The sequence below is a fragment of the Papio anubis genome, chromosome 12 (assembly GCF_008728515.1).
Source record: "Papio anubis isolate 15944 chromosome 12, Panubis1.0, whole genome shotgun sequence".
Classification (NCBI taxonomy): Eukaryota; Metazoa; Chordata; class Mammalia; order Primates; family Cercopithecidae; genus Papio; species Papio anubis.
Window position 1 is genome coordinate 71,111,098 of NC_044987.1, and position 23,364 is coordinate 71,134,461.

The 23,364-nt window shown below is 41.1% G+C and overlaps 1 long non-coding RNA gene across 2 annotated transcripts in view; it reads right to left on the reverse strand.

Moving 5' to 3' along the window:
• The window catches only part of LOC108581959, a 125,518-nt gene that overhangs the window by 61,286 nt on the left and 40,868 nt on the right, over positions 1–23,364 (reverse strand). The window contains exon 3 of one of the 2 annotated variants that reach the window (XR_001894930.3): positions 23,106–23,171. This is a non-coding gene — a long non-coding RNA (uncharacterized LOC108581959). Of the gene's footprint in view, positions 1–23,105; positions 23,175–23,364 lie in introns of both variants that reach the window. The other variant, XR_001894929.3, reaches the window with a different exon arrangement.

Below are 23,364 nucleotides of genomic sequence, written 5' to 3' on the forward strand. Positions count from 1 at the left end.
GACACACAAGTAATAAGTGGGAAAGCTGGGATCTGAATGCAGGTCATTGTGATTTCTTTTTTTCTGGGTGAATCCTGATGGATACCACCATTATCATTGTTACTACCGCTTATTTCTATTTTGTTCTTTTTGTAAATATGAGAGTAGTGGGCCTAAGGGAAGAGGAATTGGTGGAGGTTCTGAGAGTTGTGTACGTTGCAGACAAGATAGAATAAGTTCATAGATAAGACATATGTTCAACTTCATAACTTTACCTAAGATTACGCTTATGCTGCAGAGATTAGGGGGTGGCCAGCAACAATCCGAGCCACAGACTCATGTGATCCATGATTCTGAGCACTCTTACTCTCATGAGCCACAAGTTATCAGATCTCAGCAAACTCTCCCAGTAGAAGGTTCCTGTGGTATTGGAATAATGACTGAACCCAGACCAGGGAGCTTAAAATGGAGACCAGAAAGAGTAGCTTTCTCCATATTTTCCCAGAGTAATGGAAAGAAACTAGCTGTTCCTGACCCTGAGAGGAAAACTCCTCACCTTTAGAAGTTTACTTCACTTTTGCAGATTTCTCATTGTATTAACTACATCTTGTCCTTCTCTTCAAGAGATTAATGTTCTTCCACATCTGGGCAGTCCTAAGTCCCAAGTCACAGGGGCCAGAATTTGCTTCCCTCCTTTTTTATTTCATGGACACTTACAGCACCCAGTAGAGCTGGGTTAGAATATCACACTTCAGCAGTAGGAGCTACCAATCAGTCCATAATCATGCCAAACCTAAACATAAGTTAATGTCTGTTTATTAATATAAAGATGCGCCCTAGCTTACTGGTTCTTAAGTTTGAAATCTATGCCCTTAGTTTACTATCTCAGGGTATTCCACAGGGAGAAAGGAGATGGTAGAAGTGAAGCTGAGGGGAAAAAGAGCCAAGGTCAGAAGGTAGTTAGGAGGGTAGACAAGACAGAGCTGAGTATCTTAAAGAAGAGGACAATGAGAGCTCTGTCAGAGGCAAACAGTTGGTCAACCACCAGGCTGAGCACCAGTGGGAGACAATGGTACCTCTGACCCTCAGCTGATTCCATTTGTCAGCTTTCTCAAAACTGATTGGGTTCAAGGGCTTTAATTCATGCTAACCAAACTCAGAAGACACTGATTGATACATCAAATGCTGAGCCTTTAATATCCAGCGAAAAATGTAAGTGTTAACTTGTCTGGAACCCAGGTCCTCCCCTGGGCAGTGCTAGAGACAAACTGACCATATCTTAGTCTTTGGCTCTCAATTTCTCTAGGCCCTTTGAAACACTTCTCTTTGTGAGTAAATACCAACAACATACTACATGCCAATATAGCTGGTTAGGTTAAAGCTCTTTCTAGCTGTCAGAGTACGAGGAAACCTTCCTAAGACTACCCCGAATTTTCCCACAGCAGTTACATCCATCTATTCATTCTTTTAATCAATAAATACTTATTGCCTACTATATGCCCAGCAATGTGCTAGCAGTTGGGGAGGTAACTGGCAAATGAGGGAAGTGTGACCTCAGGTCTTATCAAACTTAGCTAAAGTAGGGAGACAAACTACCAACAAGGAAAGAAACAAAATCACTGCAGAGTGAAGCCTGATCCCATGTGGGTGAAACCTGATTCCATGTGAACGAAGCCTGGTTACCGTGAGTGAAGCCTAATTACCATGTGAGTGAAGCCTGATCCTACAGGGTGTGTGGAGGAGGGTGTGAAGGCATATGACGCTGTGAGAAAGGATAGAGGACCTCCTTAGACAGGGTGGAAACATGACATTTAACCTCAGACCCAAAGAAGCCAACCTTACAAAGAGAGACGGACCGTGGGGTCGAGGCAGAGATTCAGGCAGAGGTGAGGCATATGCAGGGCCTATGGGTTGGGAAACAATTCGGCATGAAGATAATCAGTGTTTCTGGAGTACAATGTGCAAGAGGGAGTGTTGTGTGAGATGAAGTTGAAGAGGAGGTAGGGACAGATCATGCAGAGCCTTGTGTACTATCACAAGAAGTTTGGGTTGTACTTGAAGTGAAATGAGAGTCGTGGAAGAATTTTAAGAGGCAGAATTGTATGATGTAAGTTGAGTTTTTGGAAGACCACCCTGGCTGCTGTGTGGAGAATGCATTGAGGCTCAGGCATGGAAGGTGTCAGTCTAGATAGAGAGAAGTACCTTGACTTGAGAGACATTTAGGAAGAAGAATTATTTACAGACTTCCTTACTCACAGAATTATTACAGACTTACTGAAGGAATAGACATGGGAGAGAATTTCCTGTAGGTTTTCATCTATGTACTACTAGAGATGCTCTCCAAAGAATCTCTGGGTCTGTTAACAACTGAAAAAGGCCAAATATCCGTTCAAACAACAATGTTAAGGACCAACTCTCTGCCATCTTAATGTTCTTCATATGGTTGCACAATGCAGCACATTTTAATTTATCCTCTCAAATCATAATCTTAAGGTCACTCTTTAGACACTCAGGCACAACATTATTAAATCCTATCCACTTATGATTATTATTGTTGCTCTTATTAAAACTTTATAGGTGTCTCTGGAGAGTATTTGAATGAACGGCAAATTTAGAGGAAATTAAATCTTACTTTCATGAAAATAAATTTTGCAGTCCAAGAACTATAATTGGATAAATTGACCATAAAGAACAATTTTCAATTTTTTTTTTTTACTTAGCTATAATTTGTTGATTACCTAATGTGTGCCAAACACTATTAAATCTTTACAATTACACCGTGAAGTGGGTGTTGCTGTTCTCACTCGAAGCCTGGGAAAATCAAGTCTCACAGAAGACATGGCTGGGCTAAAGTTATGAGCAGTGATTGCCACTGGGGTACACTGGACACATGGTTGCGCTCCTTTTCACTATGCTTTTCTGAATGTGCTTGTATTTATTATTTCCTAGGGGTTATCAGCAACCTCATGCATAAATGATTTCTCTATAGACATCAGGAAAAAAGCAGCTATATCCCAGGAATGGCAAACTCAAGTGCCTACTGGGCCCAGGCAGATTCTGTAAATTAATGTATAGTCCTGACAGAAGAAAATTAGGAGTCATAGCAACTGTGGGAAACTGAAGGGCATAAGCCCCTTTCAAGTAGGTCAGCCCTTACTCAGCCCCACATGACTGCCACTGCTGGGAATGTGGCCCATGTGGCCAGATCTTCTGTTTTATCAAGGAAGCAAGAAATCCAGACAGATTTTCATGTAAGTTTTAAAATCTGCAACAAAACTCAAATATTCTTTAAAATACTGAGTGCCAACACCATGCAAGCTTAGCTAAAGGGGTGTGTGGGCAGAATCCAGCCTACAGGCTGCCAACTGTTGACCTCTACTGTACAGATCATTGAAGCATTATTTATGATTTGGAAGAATTTTAACCAACCTTAATGTCCAATGATGTGGGTTGGCACTGATATCTGTGCTGCAGCCATCTGATTAAATTTTTAAAGGCTTTAATAGTGAGCAGTATGAATATCATGTAGCACACTAAAAAACTCTTAGGATACACAGCAGGGTAACATGCTGCTAAGACGACATTACATTTAAAAAGCAAACTACCAAAATGATACCCAGGCAAATGTTTTATATCTTGAACTACAGGGTGGTTACAAGAGTGAACAAGTGAAAAATCATCAAGCTGTATAGATTTGGGTATTTCCCAGCATGGAATGTCATACACCAGTAAAAATAATAATAATGATTCCTGGGCTATGATTATCATTCTGTACACTTTTGAATGAATATGAACAAGAATTTAAAGGAAGCATGGGCAAAGAAAATAATATGATTGTGTTAGTTGTAAGGTAACAGGAGATTTTTCCCCCCTTTCCTATATGTTGATTTCTATTACTGTTACTGCATGCAGTACAGTATTTGTGTGGGAGAAAAAAATTCCTCAAAATATATTATCTAAGAAGAGCAAGAGTAAAATTTAAGCTGATTTTTAAAAAAATCAGTAGTAATTACCTTCCCATTTTAATGCAGATTGAAAGCTTAAAAGAAGGATTCACTATTTAATGTTTGTGTCACTTTCTGCGTTTTCCCAACTGAGGCCCCCACCTGCTGCCTCAGCTCCATCCCGAGCAGGTCAGAAGGGAACCTGGGAGCCCCAGTGCCCTACACGGTCACTGAGAAACATGATGCTGCCTGCCCGTGGTCTCTGTGACTGGAGAGCCTCCTACAAGCCAAAGGCACTCCAGTGCCCTCTAAACCACCACTGTCCCTCTTACATTAGTCAAGATGATCTCTGCTGCAAGTGATAGAAAATTCAACAAAATGGCTTAAAATACTGGAAAGAGTTCATCTCACATATCCAGAATTCAAGGTATGGGGGATTCTAGAGCCCACTACAACCAGCAACTCAATGATGTCAGCGAAGGCTCAGGTTCTTTCCACATCTCTGTCTTGATGTCCTTTCTGGGGTTGTCCCCCTCCAGCCTTGTGGCAGTAGTCATCAGAGATACAGTAGTCAGAGAGCAACTGCCATATTCACATCCAGCAATGGAGGGATACTGTTTCCCTGCATGGTTCTCTCTGTGAGGGGGATTTTTTTTTCCCCAAAAGCCCCTGTTAGACTTCTTCTCATATCTCAGACTAGAACATAATTGAGTCACATGATCATTTAAAATTAATTCCTAGAAAATAGTATGATGAAATAACATGAGTAACTTCAACTAATCATCTGGATTGAGACTGATGTGGGATACTAAACCCAATGTCCTTAACATCCTTATCAATTTTAACTCTTAAAAAATATCTTTAAATGTGTCCACCTCACTGGTTTCCAGGTTATCATAATCTCTTACCTGATCCACAGCAAGAACCTCCTAACTAATCTACCTAAAAATTCCTGGTAGTTAGGGGTCATTTTATCACTAGCTCAATCAAACAGCCAGAGAGTTAAGTCAATCCACCAAATAAAATGTTGGGAGCAAGGGGGCAGGATGAGAGAGAAAATAAGCTAAAAATGGAAGGGAACTTTCCTTTGGATGTTGAACTGTGAACTGTGCTTCTTTGCATGTGATATTGCACCAAGACTAGACCATGTGGTACCTGGACTTATATATGGGTTATAATGTGATCCTCAGAACTAAATTAGAGGTCAGCAAGTTTATACTGGAAATGCCAAGTTTAAAAATCTCAGAAAGAATGATGCTCACTCATCCCATACACTTTTTGAGGACGTATATTCCAGGCAATGTGCTCGACACTGGATGTACAACAATGAAGAAGGCTGATGCAGTCTCTGCTCTCTAGAGCCCACAGTATAGTGGGAAAGGTTGTCATTTTGCAATTAATTACAGACTAATTATTTAATTACAACTTTGACGAATGCTGCTAACCAAAAAATACAGGAGGATGAGCCCAGGTAATGATGCAACGTGGGAGGTGTGAAATCAGGAAATGCTTCCCCAAGGAAGTGACATTTAAACTAAGCAGAGTTTAGCCCAGAGAAAAGGTAAGGTCAGAAGCAACTATATATACAAAGACTGAGGCAGCAGAAACAAGGAAGGACTAAAGGAAAGTCACTGTGCCTACAATGTAAAGAATGAAGACAAGAACAATACAAGATGAGCTGGAGGGGGGGCATGGTGGAGGCATGGTAGGGGCATGGAGAGCACGTGCAGGCAGGGTTAGTTTCATCAGGACGTTTTGCACTAAAGGGCTATAAGTAAGTGATATTGATCAAAAGCCAGAAGATGACACCACAAGCAATTTGGAAGTGGTAGTCAGAAACAGAGGAAAAGTAAGCTGCTCCCAGAATTCTCAGAGAAAAGGGGGTACCCTTCCCTGTGAATGGAGCTCTGATTAATCTGGCTTCTTTGTGTCTAATTTACCCTTTCCCCAGTGTTACACTACGGCCACCACAAAGTCACATATCTCAGTGAGTGGCCGTAACCTTCCCTTTCCAGAGCCTGCAGGGCTGATGTGGCCCATGTGCAGACTGGTGATGTTCCCAGATACCTGGGACATGGGCCTCCCCCTTCCTCTGACTCTGTCACCAGCCTCCTTCTTACCTGGAGAGTTTGTATTACATGCAGGAGCCCTGTCTATTCCTCCAGCCCAGCTGTGCAGAGGGTTAATTTGCCTGTTAATTTTCCACATGAGGGGATATGCACAATGAAGCACAAATAAGAAGCAGGACATCAACACTGCCTCCAGCTGAGAAATCAATTTATACTTTAAATTACCCTAGGTGACCCCAGTCACCACTGGGCTCCTATTGCCATCTATCCTGATTTGTAGGAAGTTGTCCTCCTGGAGCATGAAGCCCCCAAGAAAGGCCCGCGAGGCTTTGCTGCTGCACCCCAGTGACATACTAATGGCTCGGTGAGGAGCAGTGCCAGGATTGGAGGCAGAGCATCTCCAGGGCAGGCAGACAGCACTGCACGGGTGGAGAGGCCTGCTGCGCCCATGTTACTGCTCAGTGTCAGTAACTGCATGGGCCAGCCTCAGGGCTGGGAGGCTAATACCCGGGGTTCAGGGTCACTCCCCTCCCCACCGCCACCGATAGTTCAGCTGATTAATTGCTGGGATCATTCATCCATTTCACAACACATGCATGAGTGTCAGATACTCTGCTTGGTTCAGAAAAGAGAAGAAGTTGAAAAAGTTAGAAGTGTTTTAAAACACTGGAGTTTTTTAAAAAATGAAGCAACATGGGCTTACATCCCAGTTCTTTGACTTAATGGATATGTGACCTTAGGCCAGCTCTATGACCCCTCCCTCTGTACTTTAGGTTCCTTGCCTGTGAAATGGCTACAATATCCATTTTCGAAGTGGTCGTCAGGGTTACATGGATATAAATAAAATTAAGTTTCCATGTGCTTGTTTGTGCCTGCATCACACAAAATTGGCTGACTGGATCCTCACCAGATGTGGAGATTATAATTGGGCCAGACTCACATAAAATATAAGTCACGTGAGAAAGCCACACATTGTATGATTCTATTCCTATGAAATGTTCAGAATGGGCAAATTCGCAGAGACAAAAAATAGATCTGTGATTGCCAGGGGCTGGGGGAGGGGAGAATGGGTACACGATTTCTTTTTGGGCTGATGAAAATGTTCTGAAATTAGATGGTGGTGATGGTTGCACAACCTTCTCAATATACTAAACACCATTGAATTGTACACTTTAAAGGGACGAGTTTTATGGTATATAAATTATATCTCAATAAAGTTATTATCCTAAATATATATACAGATATATCAGATATACAGATATATCTATTTGCCTTTGTGTCTATATATACACCATATGGCATAACGAAATCACTATAAGGGAGTCTCAGGAATAGAGACATGCAATATGAATCAAGATGATGGAGATGGAGAAAACAAATGGGGGATGCAAACATGAGCCTAGAGCAAGAGTTTCCAAAGCAAATAATGAGGCTTGCAGGTGTTCATATGCAATCGCGATGCCTGTCACATAGTGTTAATAGCTACATGTGGCTAATGGCTAGCATATTGGACAGCACAGTTCTAGAAGGAAAACCGAAAAAGAAAAAATAAAGGCAGGAAAGGCACAATGGCTAATCAAAACCCTGCGAGTGGGCCATGCTCTCCTATACTACCTTATTTATCCCACCTCACCAATGCTCAGCAAGGTAGTTGACACTGTCCCCATTCTGACATCTGAGCAAACTGAAGCTTGAAGAGGTCAAGCAAGGTAAAGGAAAAGAGAGTTTTATTCATAAATTGAGAAAGAAGATGCCTGAAGAGAGAGGACAGCTAAAATATAAAAGAGGGAAAAGATGATGGGTGAAAGAGGTCCCAGAGGATGGACATGGAAGGTCATTTAAGAGGGACAACATCCCGCAGGGTAAAAGGTGTCTTTTACATCATAGCTGATGGTGTCAGGTTAGGTTCATCTCGTAGGATTCTCCTCTGCCGGAACCAGAAGGGCATGTAGAAGGCCATTCAATTTTCCAGCTGGGGACAACTTGAACATGACCATCAATAGAAGTGGGTGTCAGTTCAGCAGAAGCTATGATCCCAAGTCCAGGGTTTGTAACCATGACAGAGAGCAGCCTACATCATTCACTTGGCATCTCCCAGGCTGCCTTCTCCCTTGACCTCACCGATGGCCCCACTCGTACCCCAGCAGTAACAATAGCCCTTGCCTCTTTCTCTCCTCCCCCTCCCCAATCCCTTTCTCTCTTCTCTCCTTTTGCATCATCAGGTTCCTTTTCTCTACAGGTCTTTATTTGGAAGCTTCTTTCCTCTCCATCTTCATAAATAATCCAAAAGAGGCACTTTCAGCAGCTCCTCTTTCATGCACGTAATTGAAGTGGGCCTCTCTGAGATAAGACCTCTCTCTAAATCATTCATCAGATAAGGAAACACAGAGAGGGGCTCTATTCCTTCTCCTGCAACATTCTGCCGTTAGACACAGTACAAGCTCGTGTGTCCTGCAGACGTGGCAAGACTCCACTCAGGAGCAGGACTCCACTCGGGGGCTCCACTCTGTCCCAGTGACTGACTCAGCCAGATTCCCCAACTTGCAGGGAGGTACTGCCCTCCCCATCTTCTTAAGATGTTTTTGACAGCCTGAGGAATCAGAAGGATGGAATAAAGTTGAATGCTAGTTTAGCTACCAGGTCACAGTACACGCCAACCAGAGCAAGTTTGGCAGCAAGGTCCTGGGTTTCAGATATTCAGACTTGAGTTTGAGTCCTGGCTCTGCCACTTCTTAGCTGAGTGACCTTAGGGAAGTTTGGGGAAGTTACTTAACACTTTCTTCCCCCAACCTCACCAAAGTCTGTTGTCTCATGTTTTAAAGTTAATTGGTTTTTGTTTGTTTGTTTGTTTGTTTTTTAAAGAATGAGTGGATAAAAGAAACTGCCTTTCCAGTTGCACTAGGGATTAAAAGGCATAGGTGCAAAAACAAGGACCAGCTGTTCAGCTCTTGTGGCTATTACTTTCTTCCATTTCTTTGTCTGGTTATAGTGTCAGGCTAACTCTGCAGGCCAGGACCAACAGGCGGTTACATGTTTGCAGGACTTGCCACCCTGTGCACCACACCATGCATGCCCCATGGGTCAAAGTCTCATTCACTTGTTCAGGGTAACAACCAAGCTGGACCAACGTGACCCCAGCCTTTTCCCTGATCTTGCGTCTTCTATCCGCAAGGCCAAAAGGCCAACCTCAATCCTGAGTATGCAGACAGGGTGGCCTCTGTGATTTGCTCTATTAATGAAGTCTTGGTTCTTTTTGCAGCTCCAGCTTTAAAACTCCGATTAGTCACACATGAGAATCCTCCTGGGGGCAGCTATGAGGAAGGGGACGGAGAGGAGAAATCAAGGGATGCATTGATTTTGTGGTTCAGCCAACTTGGACACTTCGCTCTCTCTATGATCAGTATCTAGAACAGTGGCCAAAACACAGCTTGCTCTAAAAAAAGGGGAAAAAAAGAGTTAAATAAATAAATGAATTGACATTCTGGACAAAAGAAATTAGATGCGAGATAGTCAAATGCAGAAAGATGTGAAACAATATAGAATGTTCGGGAAGCTGTACACAATTTGGTTTTGCAGAAATGTAAAGTACAAGAGAGAGTGAGGAATGAGGGGATGAGAAAGCAGGATCTGGTTAAGAAGGGTCTTGATTGCCTTGCTGATTTTAAATGTCCTTCTCTAGGCAATAAGGAGCCTGCACACTGATTTTTAAGCAGGGAAGGCAAAGGGTCTGACTGGCATTTTAGAAATACCACTCTGTGAAAAAAATATATATATAAATCCAAGGTATAAAATGGTCAGAGATTGACTTTGATCAGAGGTAATGACAACAGGGATGAAAATAAAAGTAAAAAGACAAGAGAAACCAAACAGGTTGAACCAGCCTATTGTATATGGAGCAGGAGGGAGTGGGGAGGATCTGGGATAACTTTCAGGTCAGCAGTGCTGGAGACAGCATATGGTACCAAGAAGCAGGTTTTAGGAGAAAGATGTTTGGGCCTTCAGAAAGAATAATACTGTCATTGTCACCAAGAGGAAAAACAGGCTCAGAGTCCATGACTGCCATTTCCAACAGCAAGAGCATGTGAAAGTTTGACTATCAAGTGCCCTAGTTGTCATACTGTCTCCAAAGAATTACTCATCTTTCTGTGGTTCATTTTTCTTAGCGCCAAAATGAATGTAAAAATTAAATTTGATGAGCAAAAGATCTGAACAGCCACTTCACAAAAGAAGATACATAAATGGCTGTAGGCACATAAAAACATGTTTAACATCATTAGTCATCAGGGAAATACAAATCAAAACCATAACGAGAAACACTTTATATCCACTAGGATGGCTATAATTTTTAAAAACCAGATAATAACAAGATAATAAGAGGATGTGGAGAAATTGGAATCCTCAGACACTAATGATTGGGAAGGTAATGACTGAATGTATTAGAATGAATAAAATGTAAAAGATTGACAAAACTTAGTGTTGACAAGGGTGTGGACCAGCTGGAACTCACACATGTGCTGATGAGAGTGCAAAATGGTACAACCACTTAGAGCATAGTTTGGCAGTTTCTTATAATGCTCAACATACTCTACCATATAAGGCACCAATCCATTCCCAGACATTTATACAACAGAAGTGAAAACACATGTCCTTACAAGATTTGTGCAGCCTTATTACTAATAGTCAAAAGCTGGAAACAACCCAATTGTTCATAAACAGATGAATAGCTACCAAACTACGATACATTCATGCAATGAGATATTACTCAAAAATAAAAAGAATAAACAACTAATATACATAAAAACATAGATGAATCTCAAAAACATTATGCTGAGCAATGGAAATTACAAGATAATGAAATGCTTCGTTAAAGTGCTGAATAAAATAATTGCCAACCCAGATTCTATAAACAGCAAAAATATCTTCTAAAATTATAAGCAAAATTCATACATTTTTAAATTAATAAAAATTGATTAGTCAGAAATCATAATGGAAAGTTTAAACACTTTAAACTAAATGAATGCATCTAACATAACAAAATCAGTGGGGTGTAGCTAAAACTGTAGAGAGAAATTATAGCCTTACAATGTATATGTTAGAAAAATAAATTTGAATAATCTAAACATTCATTTCAAAAGTTGGGGGTTGAGGGGAACAACAACAAAATAAGTACCAAAAGTAAAGAAGAAGGAAGAAAATTATTTAAAGATGATAACTAAAGAAATAAACATATAACAATGCAGCCATAAAAAAGAATGAGTTCATATCCTTTGCAGAGACATGGATGAAGCTGGAAACCATCATTCTCAGCAAACTATCACAAGAACAGAAAACCAAACACCGCATGTGGGAGCTGAACAGTGAGAACACGTGGCACAGGGAGGGGAACATCACACACTGGGGCCTGTCAGGGATGGGGGCTAGGGGAAGGATAGCATGAGGAGAAATATCTAATGTAGATGATGGGTTGATGGGTGCAGCAAACCACCATGGCACACGTATACCTATGTAACAAACCTGTACGTTCTGAACATGCATCCCAGATCTTAAAGTATAATAAAAATAGGGGAAAAAAAGAAATAAACATAACAGAGAGGATCAACAGAGCCAAAAGTTGGTTCTTTCAAAAGACTAACAAACTTGATAAATCCCTATCAAAGTGATCAAAAAATAAGAAGAGGCCGGGTGCAGTGGCTCATGCCTGTAATCCCAGCACTTTGGGAGGCCGAGGCAGGCAGATTGCTTGAGCCCAGGAGTTTGAGACCAGCCTGGGCAACATGGTGACATCACGTTTCAAAAAATACAAAAATTAGTCAGGCACGGTGGCACATGCCTGTGATCTCAGCTACTCGAGAAGCTGAGGCGGAAGGATCACCTGAGCCCAGGAGGTCAAAGCTGCAGTGAGCTGAGATCAGGCCACTGCACTCCAGCCAGGATGACAGAGTGAGACCCTATCTACAAAACAAAAACAAAGAAGAAAAGGAAACACTAATAACTTGGAGCAGAAATAAATAAGGGAGCATCGCTACAAATTATATAGCCATTAAAAACATTAAAACCACCACAACTCACCTAATATGAAATAGACAATTTGAATAACCCTGTAACTATTAAAGAAAATGAATTTGTAGTTTTATAATGCCCTCTAGAGAAACTTACAGGCCCAAATTATTTCACTGGATAATTCTACTGAACATTTGAAGAAAATTTAACACAATTCTACACAATCTTTGTAGAATACAGAAGAGAAGGGACTACTTCTAAACTCTTTTTAAGAGGCCAGGATTACCCTGATGCCAAAACTAGACAAAAACAATACAAAAAATAAAACAAAAAACCAATATTCCTCATAAAATAGACATAAACATTATTAACAAAATATTAGGAAATAAAATTCAACATTTTAAAATTATATACCATGATCAAGAAAAATTCATTCCACAGATACAAAACTGGACAATATTCAAAAGAGTCAGAATCCATCAGTGTCATCAATCATGTTGACAGCCAAAGGAAAAAAAATCACATGATCATAGTAATGGATTCAGAAAAAATCATGTGATAAAATTTAACACCCATGCATGACTTAAAAAAAAAAAAAAAGTCTTACATAACTAGCAATAGAAGTGAATTTCCACAAGTTGATTAAAAAACAGCTAAAAAAAACCCCAAAAAACCCTGTTGCACTATTTATACTAAATGGTGAAAGACTGAATGCTTTCTCCCTAAAACTGGGAAGAAAGCAAGGATGTCCACTCTTATCATTCTTAACACAGTATGAGAAGTCCTATCCAGAATAATAATGCAAGAAAAAGGGCTAAACAGAAAAATAAATTAAAATATAAAGAATGGAAAGGAAGAAACGTGTCCCTATTTTCAAATAACATGATGGTTTACATAGAAAATCTCAAGAAATCTAAACACAAAGAAAATTCTAGAATGAGTAAGAGTTCAACAAGCTCACAGGATACAAGACCAACATACAAAAGTCAATTGTATTTCTATATACTAGCAGTAAAAATGTAGAAAATGAATTTAAAATAAAATGCCATTTACAATCACTAAAAAGTACAATAAAATACTTAGGTATAAAACATGTAAAGGATTTTTATGCTGAAGACTTAAAACTCTGAAAAGGAGATCTAAATAAATGAGGAGACATACTGTACTCATGGATTAGAAAACTCAATGTAGTAAAGAAGTCAATTCTCCCCAAAATGATACAAAAGATTAATACAGTTTAAAATCCTAGTAAGGATTTTGAGGATATAAACAAGCTCATTCTAAAATTTATATGGAAACTCAAAGGTATTAGAATGGCTAGAAAGATTTTTAAAAAGATGAATAAGGAAGAAATCACTCTACCCAATTTTAATACTTATTATACAGCAACAGTAATCAGGACTGCATGGTATTAGCAAAGGAATAGTCACATAGATCAATAGAACAGAACATAGAACCCAGAAATAGACCCGCAGAAATAAATATAGCCAACTGATTTTGACAAAGATATTTTCAACAAATCATTCTGGAGTAATTGGATATTTATAGGCAAAGGAAGGAAAGAAGGAAGGAAGAAAGGGAGGGACAGTGAGAAGGACGGAGGAAGGGAAGGGGAGGGAAGGAGGGAGGGAAGAAAAGAAGGAAAGGAAGGGAAGGGAAGGGAAGGGAAGGGACTCCACCTAAAACCTCACACCTTATGTAAAAAATAACTTAAAATGAATCACAAATTCAAATGTAAAACTCTTAAAACTTAGAAAAAACAGGAGGAAATTTTCAGGACCTTTTGTTTTTTCTAAAAGTTTTATAGTTTTACATTTGATTGAATAACTGGGAAAAAGTAACTAGAAAAATACTACAAAGTGGCCACTGTCTTCCTTCTCTGCCCCAAGGACTAACAATGTCCTTCGTAGTCCACCAAAATTGGGAGCATACCACAAAGGAAATTCTGGAGAATTATAGTTCAACCAAGCCAAGTTCACACATCAAAAGCCATTACAAATACATATGTGGAAAATTTTATGCTGACCACTATCTCACATCATACCCCTCCCAAAACTAATTCTGAATGGATTGTATATCTAAAAGTAAGGGGTAGAGTAATAATTCTTCCAGAAGACAACATAGAGAAATATCTTTATGATCTTGAGGTCACCAGTGAGTTCTTAAACAGGACACAAAAATTACTACTAACAAAGAAAATGATTGACAAATTAGACTACATTAAAATTAGGAGATGTTATTTATGAAAAGTTAGGACACAGTCTTAGAGGATGAAGGCATGAAAGTCTAAGGGCCTTAGACTGATGAAACATGTTTGCAGTGTGCACCTATAACCCACAATGAACTACATCAAGAATATAGACAGAATGTCTAAAACACAGTAATAAGATCGACAATCCAATCAAAAAGGAGAATTTCTAAATCACTAATAAACATATGAAAAGATGTTCTTCAAGGAAATGCCAATTAAAAACTACAGTTAAATACCATTGCTCACCCAACATAATGACTAAAATGAAAAACAAAAACAGTATCAATATTGGCAAGGAGGTAGAGCAGCTGGAACTTTCAGATCTTGCTGTGGGGAGTGTAAATTTGTACAACCACAGTAGAAAGCTGTTTGGCAGTATCTACTAAAGTTAACTGTAGTACTCATCACTTAGCAATTTTACTCATCATAACTCATCACTTAGCAATGTTATAATTCATCACTTAACAATTTTATCAAAAAAACAGAAACCATCTAAATGTCCTCTGTATTAGCCAGGGTTCTCTACAGGGACAGAACTAATAGGATAGATGTATATATGAAGGGGATTTTATTAAGGAGTATTGACTCACAGATTCACAAGGTGAAGACCCACTGTAGGCTATCTGCAAACTGAGAAATAAGGAAGCCAGTCTGAGTCCCAAAACCACAAAAGTAGGGAAGCTGACAGTTGGCAGCCTTCAGTCTGTGGCCAAAGGCCCAAGAGCCCCTGGCAAATCACTGGTGTAAGTCCAAGAGTCCAAAAGCTGAAGAACTTGAAGTCTGATGTTTGAGGGCAGGAAGCATCCAGCACAGGAGAAAGATGATGGCCAGAAGACTCAGTAAGTCTGCTTTATTCCAGCAGTGCTGGCAGTTGATTAGATGGTTTTTTCCATTAAAAGTAATTGCAAAAACTGCAATTACCTTTGCACCAACCTAATATGGGCAATATCATGGTTGACTCTACAACATAACATTGAGTCAAAGAAGCAAGGCACCAAAAACACTGAGTGATTTTATTTACACAGTTATAGAGTTCAAAACAAGTTTTTAAAAATCTGTGATGCTAAGGTTGTGCTTACCTTAGAGAAGGAGAGTGAGGATAATGACTGAGAGGGGGTATTGGGTATCTGCAGGGGTGTTGCTAATGTTCTATTTCTCTACCTGGTTAGTGGTTATATGGGTGTATTCCCTTGATGGAAATACACAGAGCACATTTATGATTTATGTGCTTTTCTATATGAATGTTATCTTCCAACAAAAACTCTATTTAAAAGTTAAATGTGAAAACTGATAATGATCAACAAATACAATACACAAAGGGGGCTGAAAATTTTAGGTAGAGATTGCCTTAAGGAGAACACCAGAAAATACCAACCACCCAAGGGGTAAGATGCCTGGAACTGAGGAACTTACTGGGAGTGAGTGCCAGGAACCAAGAGCAGGTAGAGGCAGGGAAGAACGCCAAGATACCAGACCAAGAAGAGATGAAGCCAGAAGGTCCCTAAAATACAGTAGCTGAAATATGAGATCAGAAGTTGAAATGCACTTAAAAATGAAGGAAGTGGGACTCATGTGTTCAAGGATAGGTACATCCAAGACAAGTATTATAGAGCAATGAGATAATCTGAAATAGTGGCTTGTTTTGACCATTTATCCTAGTCATTCTTCAGTTGTGCTGTGCAGTACTTCTTGGTTCCCAACCAACTCAGGTCACCTTGCAATCTTAGACTATAGAACTTAACTTCCATTCAAGAATCCCCAAAGGATTTCAGTGGAGGAGGTGGAAGGGAGTTGTCACTATGAATATGCTAAATATTCAAAACCACCCTTTCTCTCTTCTCCTCCTTGGTCTTTGAAAAACCAAGAATGTTTATAATACAATAATGAAATAAAAATAAAGTCATTCATCAAGAAGCCTGTATTTATTTTCTTTATGTCTGAAGGTTGTTAAATCCTAATTATCCTGAACTATTTTCATACTGCTGAGCAGCCACCACTTATGAAGTCAGTAATTAATATTCAATTTGCCTAGAGCTTTCAGATTTGCATGTTAATTATTGATTTCTTAATCACCAGGATGGGTGTTTGAGAGCTTTAGAGAACACTGACATTTTGGTAAATGTTACAGAGCAATCATTTCTATAGACTGGAATTTTTAAGAAAATATTTTGCAATCTTTCATTTTCAGATTTCCTCTTCACCTGCAGCTCTGATTCTTTTCCTGAGGCATCTGCTCAGGTTTTGCACTGCTGTTATTGATAGAATTGTGAGTTTGAACATGGAAAGGGGCAATGTCATCCTTTAGGGTCTCAGCCTGGGCATCCCCTCTTCCAGTGTCATTCCTCTGGCAGAGGGAGAGGAGGATGTATAAGGAACACTGGCAACACAAACAGAGTAAAGGCAGAGAATGCTGAGACTAGTTTGGCTAGGCATTGGAGAAAGGACCTGGCTGTAGTGGTTGCTCTAGTTGAGATATCTCAATTACCCAAAACACAGAGCTCAAAGGGACACTAGTTGGGGAAATAAAAAAATTTATAGGAGAAAGTTCTGATGGCAGGTGACACTTGAAGCCCAGGTAGGCAACAGCATCAAAATCATGGTCAATCAAGTCTTTCACAAGACTCCAGCCAGTTATGGGAGGGCACAAGGAATGTGGTCTCTCCAATTCCCAGGGAAAAGGAATTGACAAGAACTAAATGTGCTATGAATTTAGCTGACTGTGCTAATGATCAGATCAGAGCCTTCGATTGAGTTAGGAACCTAAGTATCTTCTAACCATGGTCCTTCTATGGATGGAGTCAGTGAAGCAACACACAGATATGAGCACCCCCCACATACATACACGCACACATGCCTTACCAAGGATTCATTCTCACAGGGCAGTTCATGGAGTGTTTCATGAGTGAGGGTCCTAGAACAAAGGCCAAGATGCCAAATTCATCTGAGCTATGCTTAAGTCAATCAGGAGGAGACCAGCTGAGGGCCAGGAGAAACTGGGCATGGCCACACTGGAAGGAATGGACTGGAAGGAAAAGATACTGCAGTGGTGTGAGAGGCTGGAGAACAGGCATGGATATGGAGCGGGGCAGCTTAAAAATAACTTTTGAAAATACAACCACCAAATTCTTTACTTGCTGTTTGACATTACACTGCCAAGCTCATGAACAGAGTCTTGAAATGAAAGCCTCCCACTAGACAAGTATTAAGAGGGCCAGGGTAGGAAATGCTATGGCTCAGGTGCTCCCCGTCAACCTATCACCCTGGAATAGTAGTTCTGCTACAACAGGTTATTAATGAACTCCATCCAGAGTGGGGCCAGTGCACTTCCTGCTATCAGAATTGGCTAAGAAATGCAGTGGGCCTGAGCCCACAGAAAGTAGCAGCTTGGAGGAGTTGGAAATTAGAGGATGAAAAGAATGAGGCTTTACAGAAGGCTACTATGGAATTCCAGGCTCTTAATTTATGCTGACCACCACATTGATTCTACTTAGTGAATTGATCCAAAGAGGACATATCTCAGCAAGAAATATAGCCAGAACATCTAAATATAAATGGCTTATATATCTTTCAGTACCCAAAAGTACCTTAATGTGGCTTTCAATAGATTGGCTGACCATTCTTCTGCCATACAAGATAAATGGATCTGGAAAACTGAATTACAGCTAGTATCTTTTGAATTACCTAGGTTGGTAAACATGAATCCATTATTTAAGCAACTTTATGCAAGACTTTCAAACTTGGTGAATCATGCCAGCAGTTATCCCAAGGTATTAAGAAATTCAAGAGAAAGCCAGATGTGTGGCCATGTGTACATCTGCCATCCCCTTCAAATTCTGCTCCACCCTTTTCCTGAAACATTTCTGCTCCATGCTGAGCTCTAAGCCTGGCATCCAAGTGGTACATCATAGCTTTAACATGGCTCCTGCAATACCCAGTTTTGACCCTCTTCTCATCTGCTGTGCTAGATATTAATAGCTCCAATTCTTCACACTCGCTGGATCCATCCCTTTATTGTGACTTTACTGTTCCTCCTGATGCAGACCTACCCAAAAATTAGGGCTTAGTCCTAGAGGATTCTTGGCTTCACTCAGGAAAGGATTCAAGAGAGAGCCAACGTGAAATAAAGCATGTTTATTAGAGCAAAAGTGTACAGCAAAATGGCTGTTCCATAGACAGAGGAGAGCTATCCCATATGCAGAGTTCCCCAGAGTGGAATTTTTGGATTGCTGGCTGGCTATATTTATACCCAATCTAAATTATATGCTAACGATGGACAGATTATTCATGAACTTTCTGGAAAAGGAATGGGGCATTTCCAGTATCATGTAAGTTAACCCCTAGATGTTGCCATGCCAGCATTTGTAAACAGTGATGGCAGGTATGTCTTACAGCATGCAACTGCAAATGAGCAGTGAGGGTTACTGGAAGTCACTTTCATCACCACCTTTGTCCTAGCTGGTTTCGGCCAGTTTCTTTACTGCATCCTGCTTTGACCAGATCTTGTTTGGGTTCATGAATAGAAAACAAGTCCTGCTGATCTCTTACTTCACTCCTTAAAAAAGCAAAGAATACACCTGTGCGAAGACCTTATTCTGCCCCAACTTGGGTTCATCCATGCGACTTGCTTTGGCAAAATGGATAAGAATATGCTGGGCACGGTGGCTCATGCCTGTAATACTAGCACTTTGGGAGGCCGAGGTGGACGGATCACAAGGTCAGGAGATCGAGACCATCCTGGCTAACACGGTGAAACCCTGTCTCTACTAAAAATACAAAAAATTAGCCAGGCATGGTGGCGGGTGGCTGTAGTCCCAGCTACTCGGGAGCCTGAGGCAGGAGAATGGTGTGAACCCAGGAGGTGGAGCTTGCAGTGAGCCAAGATCGTGCCACTGCACTCCAGCCTGGGCAACAGAGTGAGACTCCATCTCAAAAAAAAAAAAAAAAAAAAAAAGGATATAAATGAGCGTGAGTGAACAAAAGTTTGCAAAGAGCTTTTTCTGTCTTAGCTAAGAGGCACCCTCTGGGTCTCTGATACTCTCTCAGCTAACTCCCACTCTAGTCTCAGGACCACAAGTAAACTCAAGTGCTCTCCCATACTTCTTGGGGCAGCAGGAAAGTCAGTAGATTGTCTAAGGGCCTGTCTGCCCCAGTATTCATACAGTGATTTTCTTTCCCTGCTCCCATACCACACAGCAGGAGAACTGCTACAGAGCTGCTACCTCCCAGGATTCCATTGATGAGCAATCCCCTGTATTTTCTGGAGGATACAGACATTCCGTAGCCAGTTTAGACCTAACACTGGAGAGTCCCTTCTCAGTGACCCTCACCTGCATATACTGTCTTCCTTCACTCTCACCTCTTTTGTGTCTTCAAATTCTCTTTTGGTAGAAATAGGAAGGAGAGAGAACTGGTAAGCTAACTATTCTTCCAAACCAGTTTCTCACATCAGGATAATTACTTTTATCTGATTTTCTTTCCATTCCTGCCATTCCCTGAAATGGTGAAGGTCAAGGTCTACTTTGAATAGTAGGAAGGGCAACAGAACAAACGAGAGAACTGAGGCAGCAACAGCAACAGCAACAAGAGCTGAGCTGACAGCAATTACTACCCCACTGGATATCAAATGAATAAGTGCCAAATTTTAGAAGGTTCAGGTAAATATACAAGTCACCTGAAGTAGCAAGCCAAAAACAGGAGCTTGGAAGGAGTATTAAGTTATGGACACCAAAGTAGGAGAATGTCATTGGTAGAAACACCAAGCCATAGCGATGTCAAAAAAGCCAAGTGAGAGAAGATACCATAGAAAGATCCATGCTGTAGCTGGGGTGCAGGATACAGGGAAAGGCAAATCAAGATGTGGGTCATTGTGCATGGGCCAGGGCATGGCATGGCTTGCTATTTTGACATGCTTATGCCTCAACTGTGCTGTAACCACACAATCTCTATCTTAATGTAGCCACACTCAGGAACCACTGCCTAAAGACCCTGAGAAGTCTGAAGAGGATCTGCTTTTCTCTCCCAGATGGAATATGGACCAGTGCTCACTGCTTTTTTGAGTTCTGCCACACTCGCATGTCCTAGGGATGCTTTGGTCATATCATTATAGATACAAACATTGCTACCCCACTACCCTCACCTGCTATAAGTCCCCTCCACAAGGTGACATCAGTCTTTAACACAGCCCGATATTTGAGGGTTCAAACGATTCAAACCGAAACATTTGAGGTGTTCATGTATTGATTAGTCTTCCATCAAGATGGTAAAAGATGGAAGCAAAGCCACATCTGATCTCATAAGGAACAAAACATTGAAGGATAAAATATGATCCCCTGCCCCTTCCAAGTCATCCTTCTATAGGTAGTAGAGATTCCTCCTTCTTTTTCTGCTGTCTCTGGATTTGTCCTTATTCACTATTCCTAACTTGGGCCTAATGACCACCCATCCACACTCAGGCCAGGCCAGGTGCCCCTTTCCAATGCTCCATGATGCATCAGGCATTTTTCTGTTACTATACTTCCAATTATTTTAAAGCTCCCTGTTTATAAACCTCACTGAATTGAGAACTCCTACAAAAAGGAACTAGTTCTTTAATTCCTTCTGTATCTCATTCATGTCTGTATTCCTGTGATCAACCTAGCACAGGACCTGGTATAGAGTGTACATCAGTAAACATATAATGATAGCCAAAGCACACTGGCAAGGAAAGGAAACATCTCTAATTCCAGTCCAAAGATCTAGACCATGACTTTGGGGACCTCCCTGTGCTATACAGTCTATAGTCCCCTGTTAGAATGCTGGTGGTTTCTGGCCAGGTGCGGTGGCTCACGCCTGTAATCCCAGCACTTTGGGAGGCCGAGGCGGGCAGGTCACGAGGTCAGGAGATTGAGACCATCCTGGCTAGCACAGTGGAACCCTGTCTCTACTAAAAATACAAAACATTAGCCAGGCATGGTGGTGGGTGCCTGTAGTCCCAGCTACTCAGGAGGCTGAGGCAGGAGAATGGCGTGAACCCAGGAGGCGGAGCTTGCAGTGAGCCAAGATCACGCTATTGCACTCCAGCCTGGGTGACAGAGCGAGACTCCATCTAAAAAAAAAAAAAAAAAAAAAGAATCCTGGTGGTTTCCTGCTGTTGGCCTTTACCCATTACCCTGACCATGAACTAAACCACCGCTATACTCAGTTAGTTCTAGTATTGATCTGGACTTGTCTCTACTCAGCCTGGAGTCTCCAATCTTAGAGGAAGTGTGTAAAGAAGAGGCAAAGGGAAGTATTTGAGTAAATACAGCCTAAACACCAATCAGAGAGAGGCTTTGGAAGAAAAAACGTCCTCCCTCTAAAAATGATGTGCAAGTGGTTTATGCTGCCTCAGCGGTGAGGCAAGTGCGAGCTGCTGTCTGGGTCAGGGACAATCATTACTTCTGCTGTCTGGACCACTGGAGACAGGATCCATGACCCCAGTGCCTCTTTTCCATCTTTGACATCTATTATTCCATAAATTTTTGATGTTTCAATCTGTGTACTTTGGGGGTAATAGTGGTGATTACAAAAGAGTGCTTCCCGTTCTCTCCTGGGCACGTGGGAAAGGGCCAGTTTCCGAGCATGTCTGCAGCACGGAGAAGCCAGGGAGGCACTGTGCTAGTGGTAGCAGTTCGTACACACACCACTTTTGAAAGGCAGGCAAAATCTTTTCAAGATAGAAAGCGGTGGGTTTGCCTCTTTCCCATTTCAGCAATTATCCTTAGGCTGCTCTGTTTCATACATTTACGGAGTGGTTATTTGGGATTAAAGGGGCAATTGAATCTATATCAAAAATAAGTTCAAGATTCCTCGCCTCCCCGACAAATGTGTTATTGCTGCCTTTGCAAAGGGGCATTTACCTGTCTGTCAGAAACATACTTTGCTTTCATTTTGTGTGAAATCCTCTTTTACCTCCAAAGACACATCTGTGGAATCAAATGAATGCTTCTGACAGACATATCCCAAGGGAAAGCACGAGCCTTTGCCCTGCCCATGGCGGGCCCTGGTCTTGAAGCAGCACCATTTTGCTGATGAAATGCAGTTATGGACCTGTGTGCTCTAAAAATAGAACCCCATGGAGTTGCTTTATTTCCAAGGTCTGTTGCTGCTGCCCTCATTCACATGCTATTAGAGATTCCAATTTTCCTGAACATTCTCCCATTTTTTCCGTAAATAAGTACTTTGCATCTAAAAGTGGACAGGGAACAGACTAGCTCTGTGGCTAAACAGTCCCTACCTAGTTAAGGCCCTGAGACCTGGGTTCCCTCCTGTTTCTTAAATGCATTCAGATTTGGCAGTCCATCACCCTCTAAGGTGAGTCGTGTCATTTCCAGGCTATCATTTCTTACACTTAATGAAAACCTTGACAGTGTGTTGTCAAGAGCCAGCTCTAATATTAGGGGAAATACCTGTCTAGAGCTTTAGATTTGCAGAACACTTCCACATTCACCACCTCTGTTGAGTCTTCTAATAATCCTAAGAGGCAGGTGTTTTCCCACTTACTAGGTAAGAAAACAAAGGCTCAGTGAGGGTGAGAGTCTTGCCAAAGTCAAAGAGCTCTAAGGACAACCTGACCCAGCTTTCCTAAGATCTTTCAGTTTCTTCTACTGGCAAATAAAAGCCATCACCGATTAAACCAAAAGTTCTGGACCTGGGTGTACATTGGACATGCCCACAGCTTCCTAGGGGATTGTACTGTGCAGACAGGATGGAGAACAACTGTACTCCCAAGACGGCCCTCCTCCAGAATGCAGACTTGTGTTCTGCAATGACAATGGCAATAAGGACTTTTCACTAGTAAGAGGCCAAGGCAGATGGGTGTGCTTGGGGGAGGAAGTATCTAACCTGCATATGCGCCTCAGGAACTCTGAGATGTCAGGCTAGTCAGGAGCCCACTTCCTTAGATATCTTCTGCTGTCAGGGAGAAATGGTGAAGATGTTTTAGAGAAAGGTAGGCAGACCATAGCCACAGATTTAAACCTATCTTTACATATTATACATTTATTTTATTTTATAGTTTTTAACCTCTACACCATCCACATTTTGGGCCAGATAATTCCTCACTGTGAGGCCATCCTGTGTATTATGGAATGTTTAGCAGCAT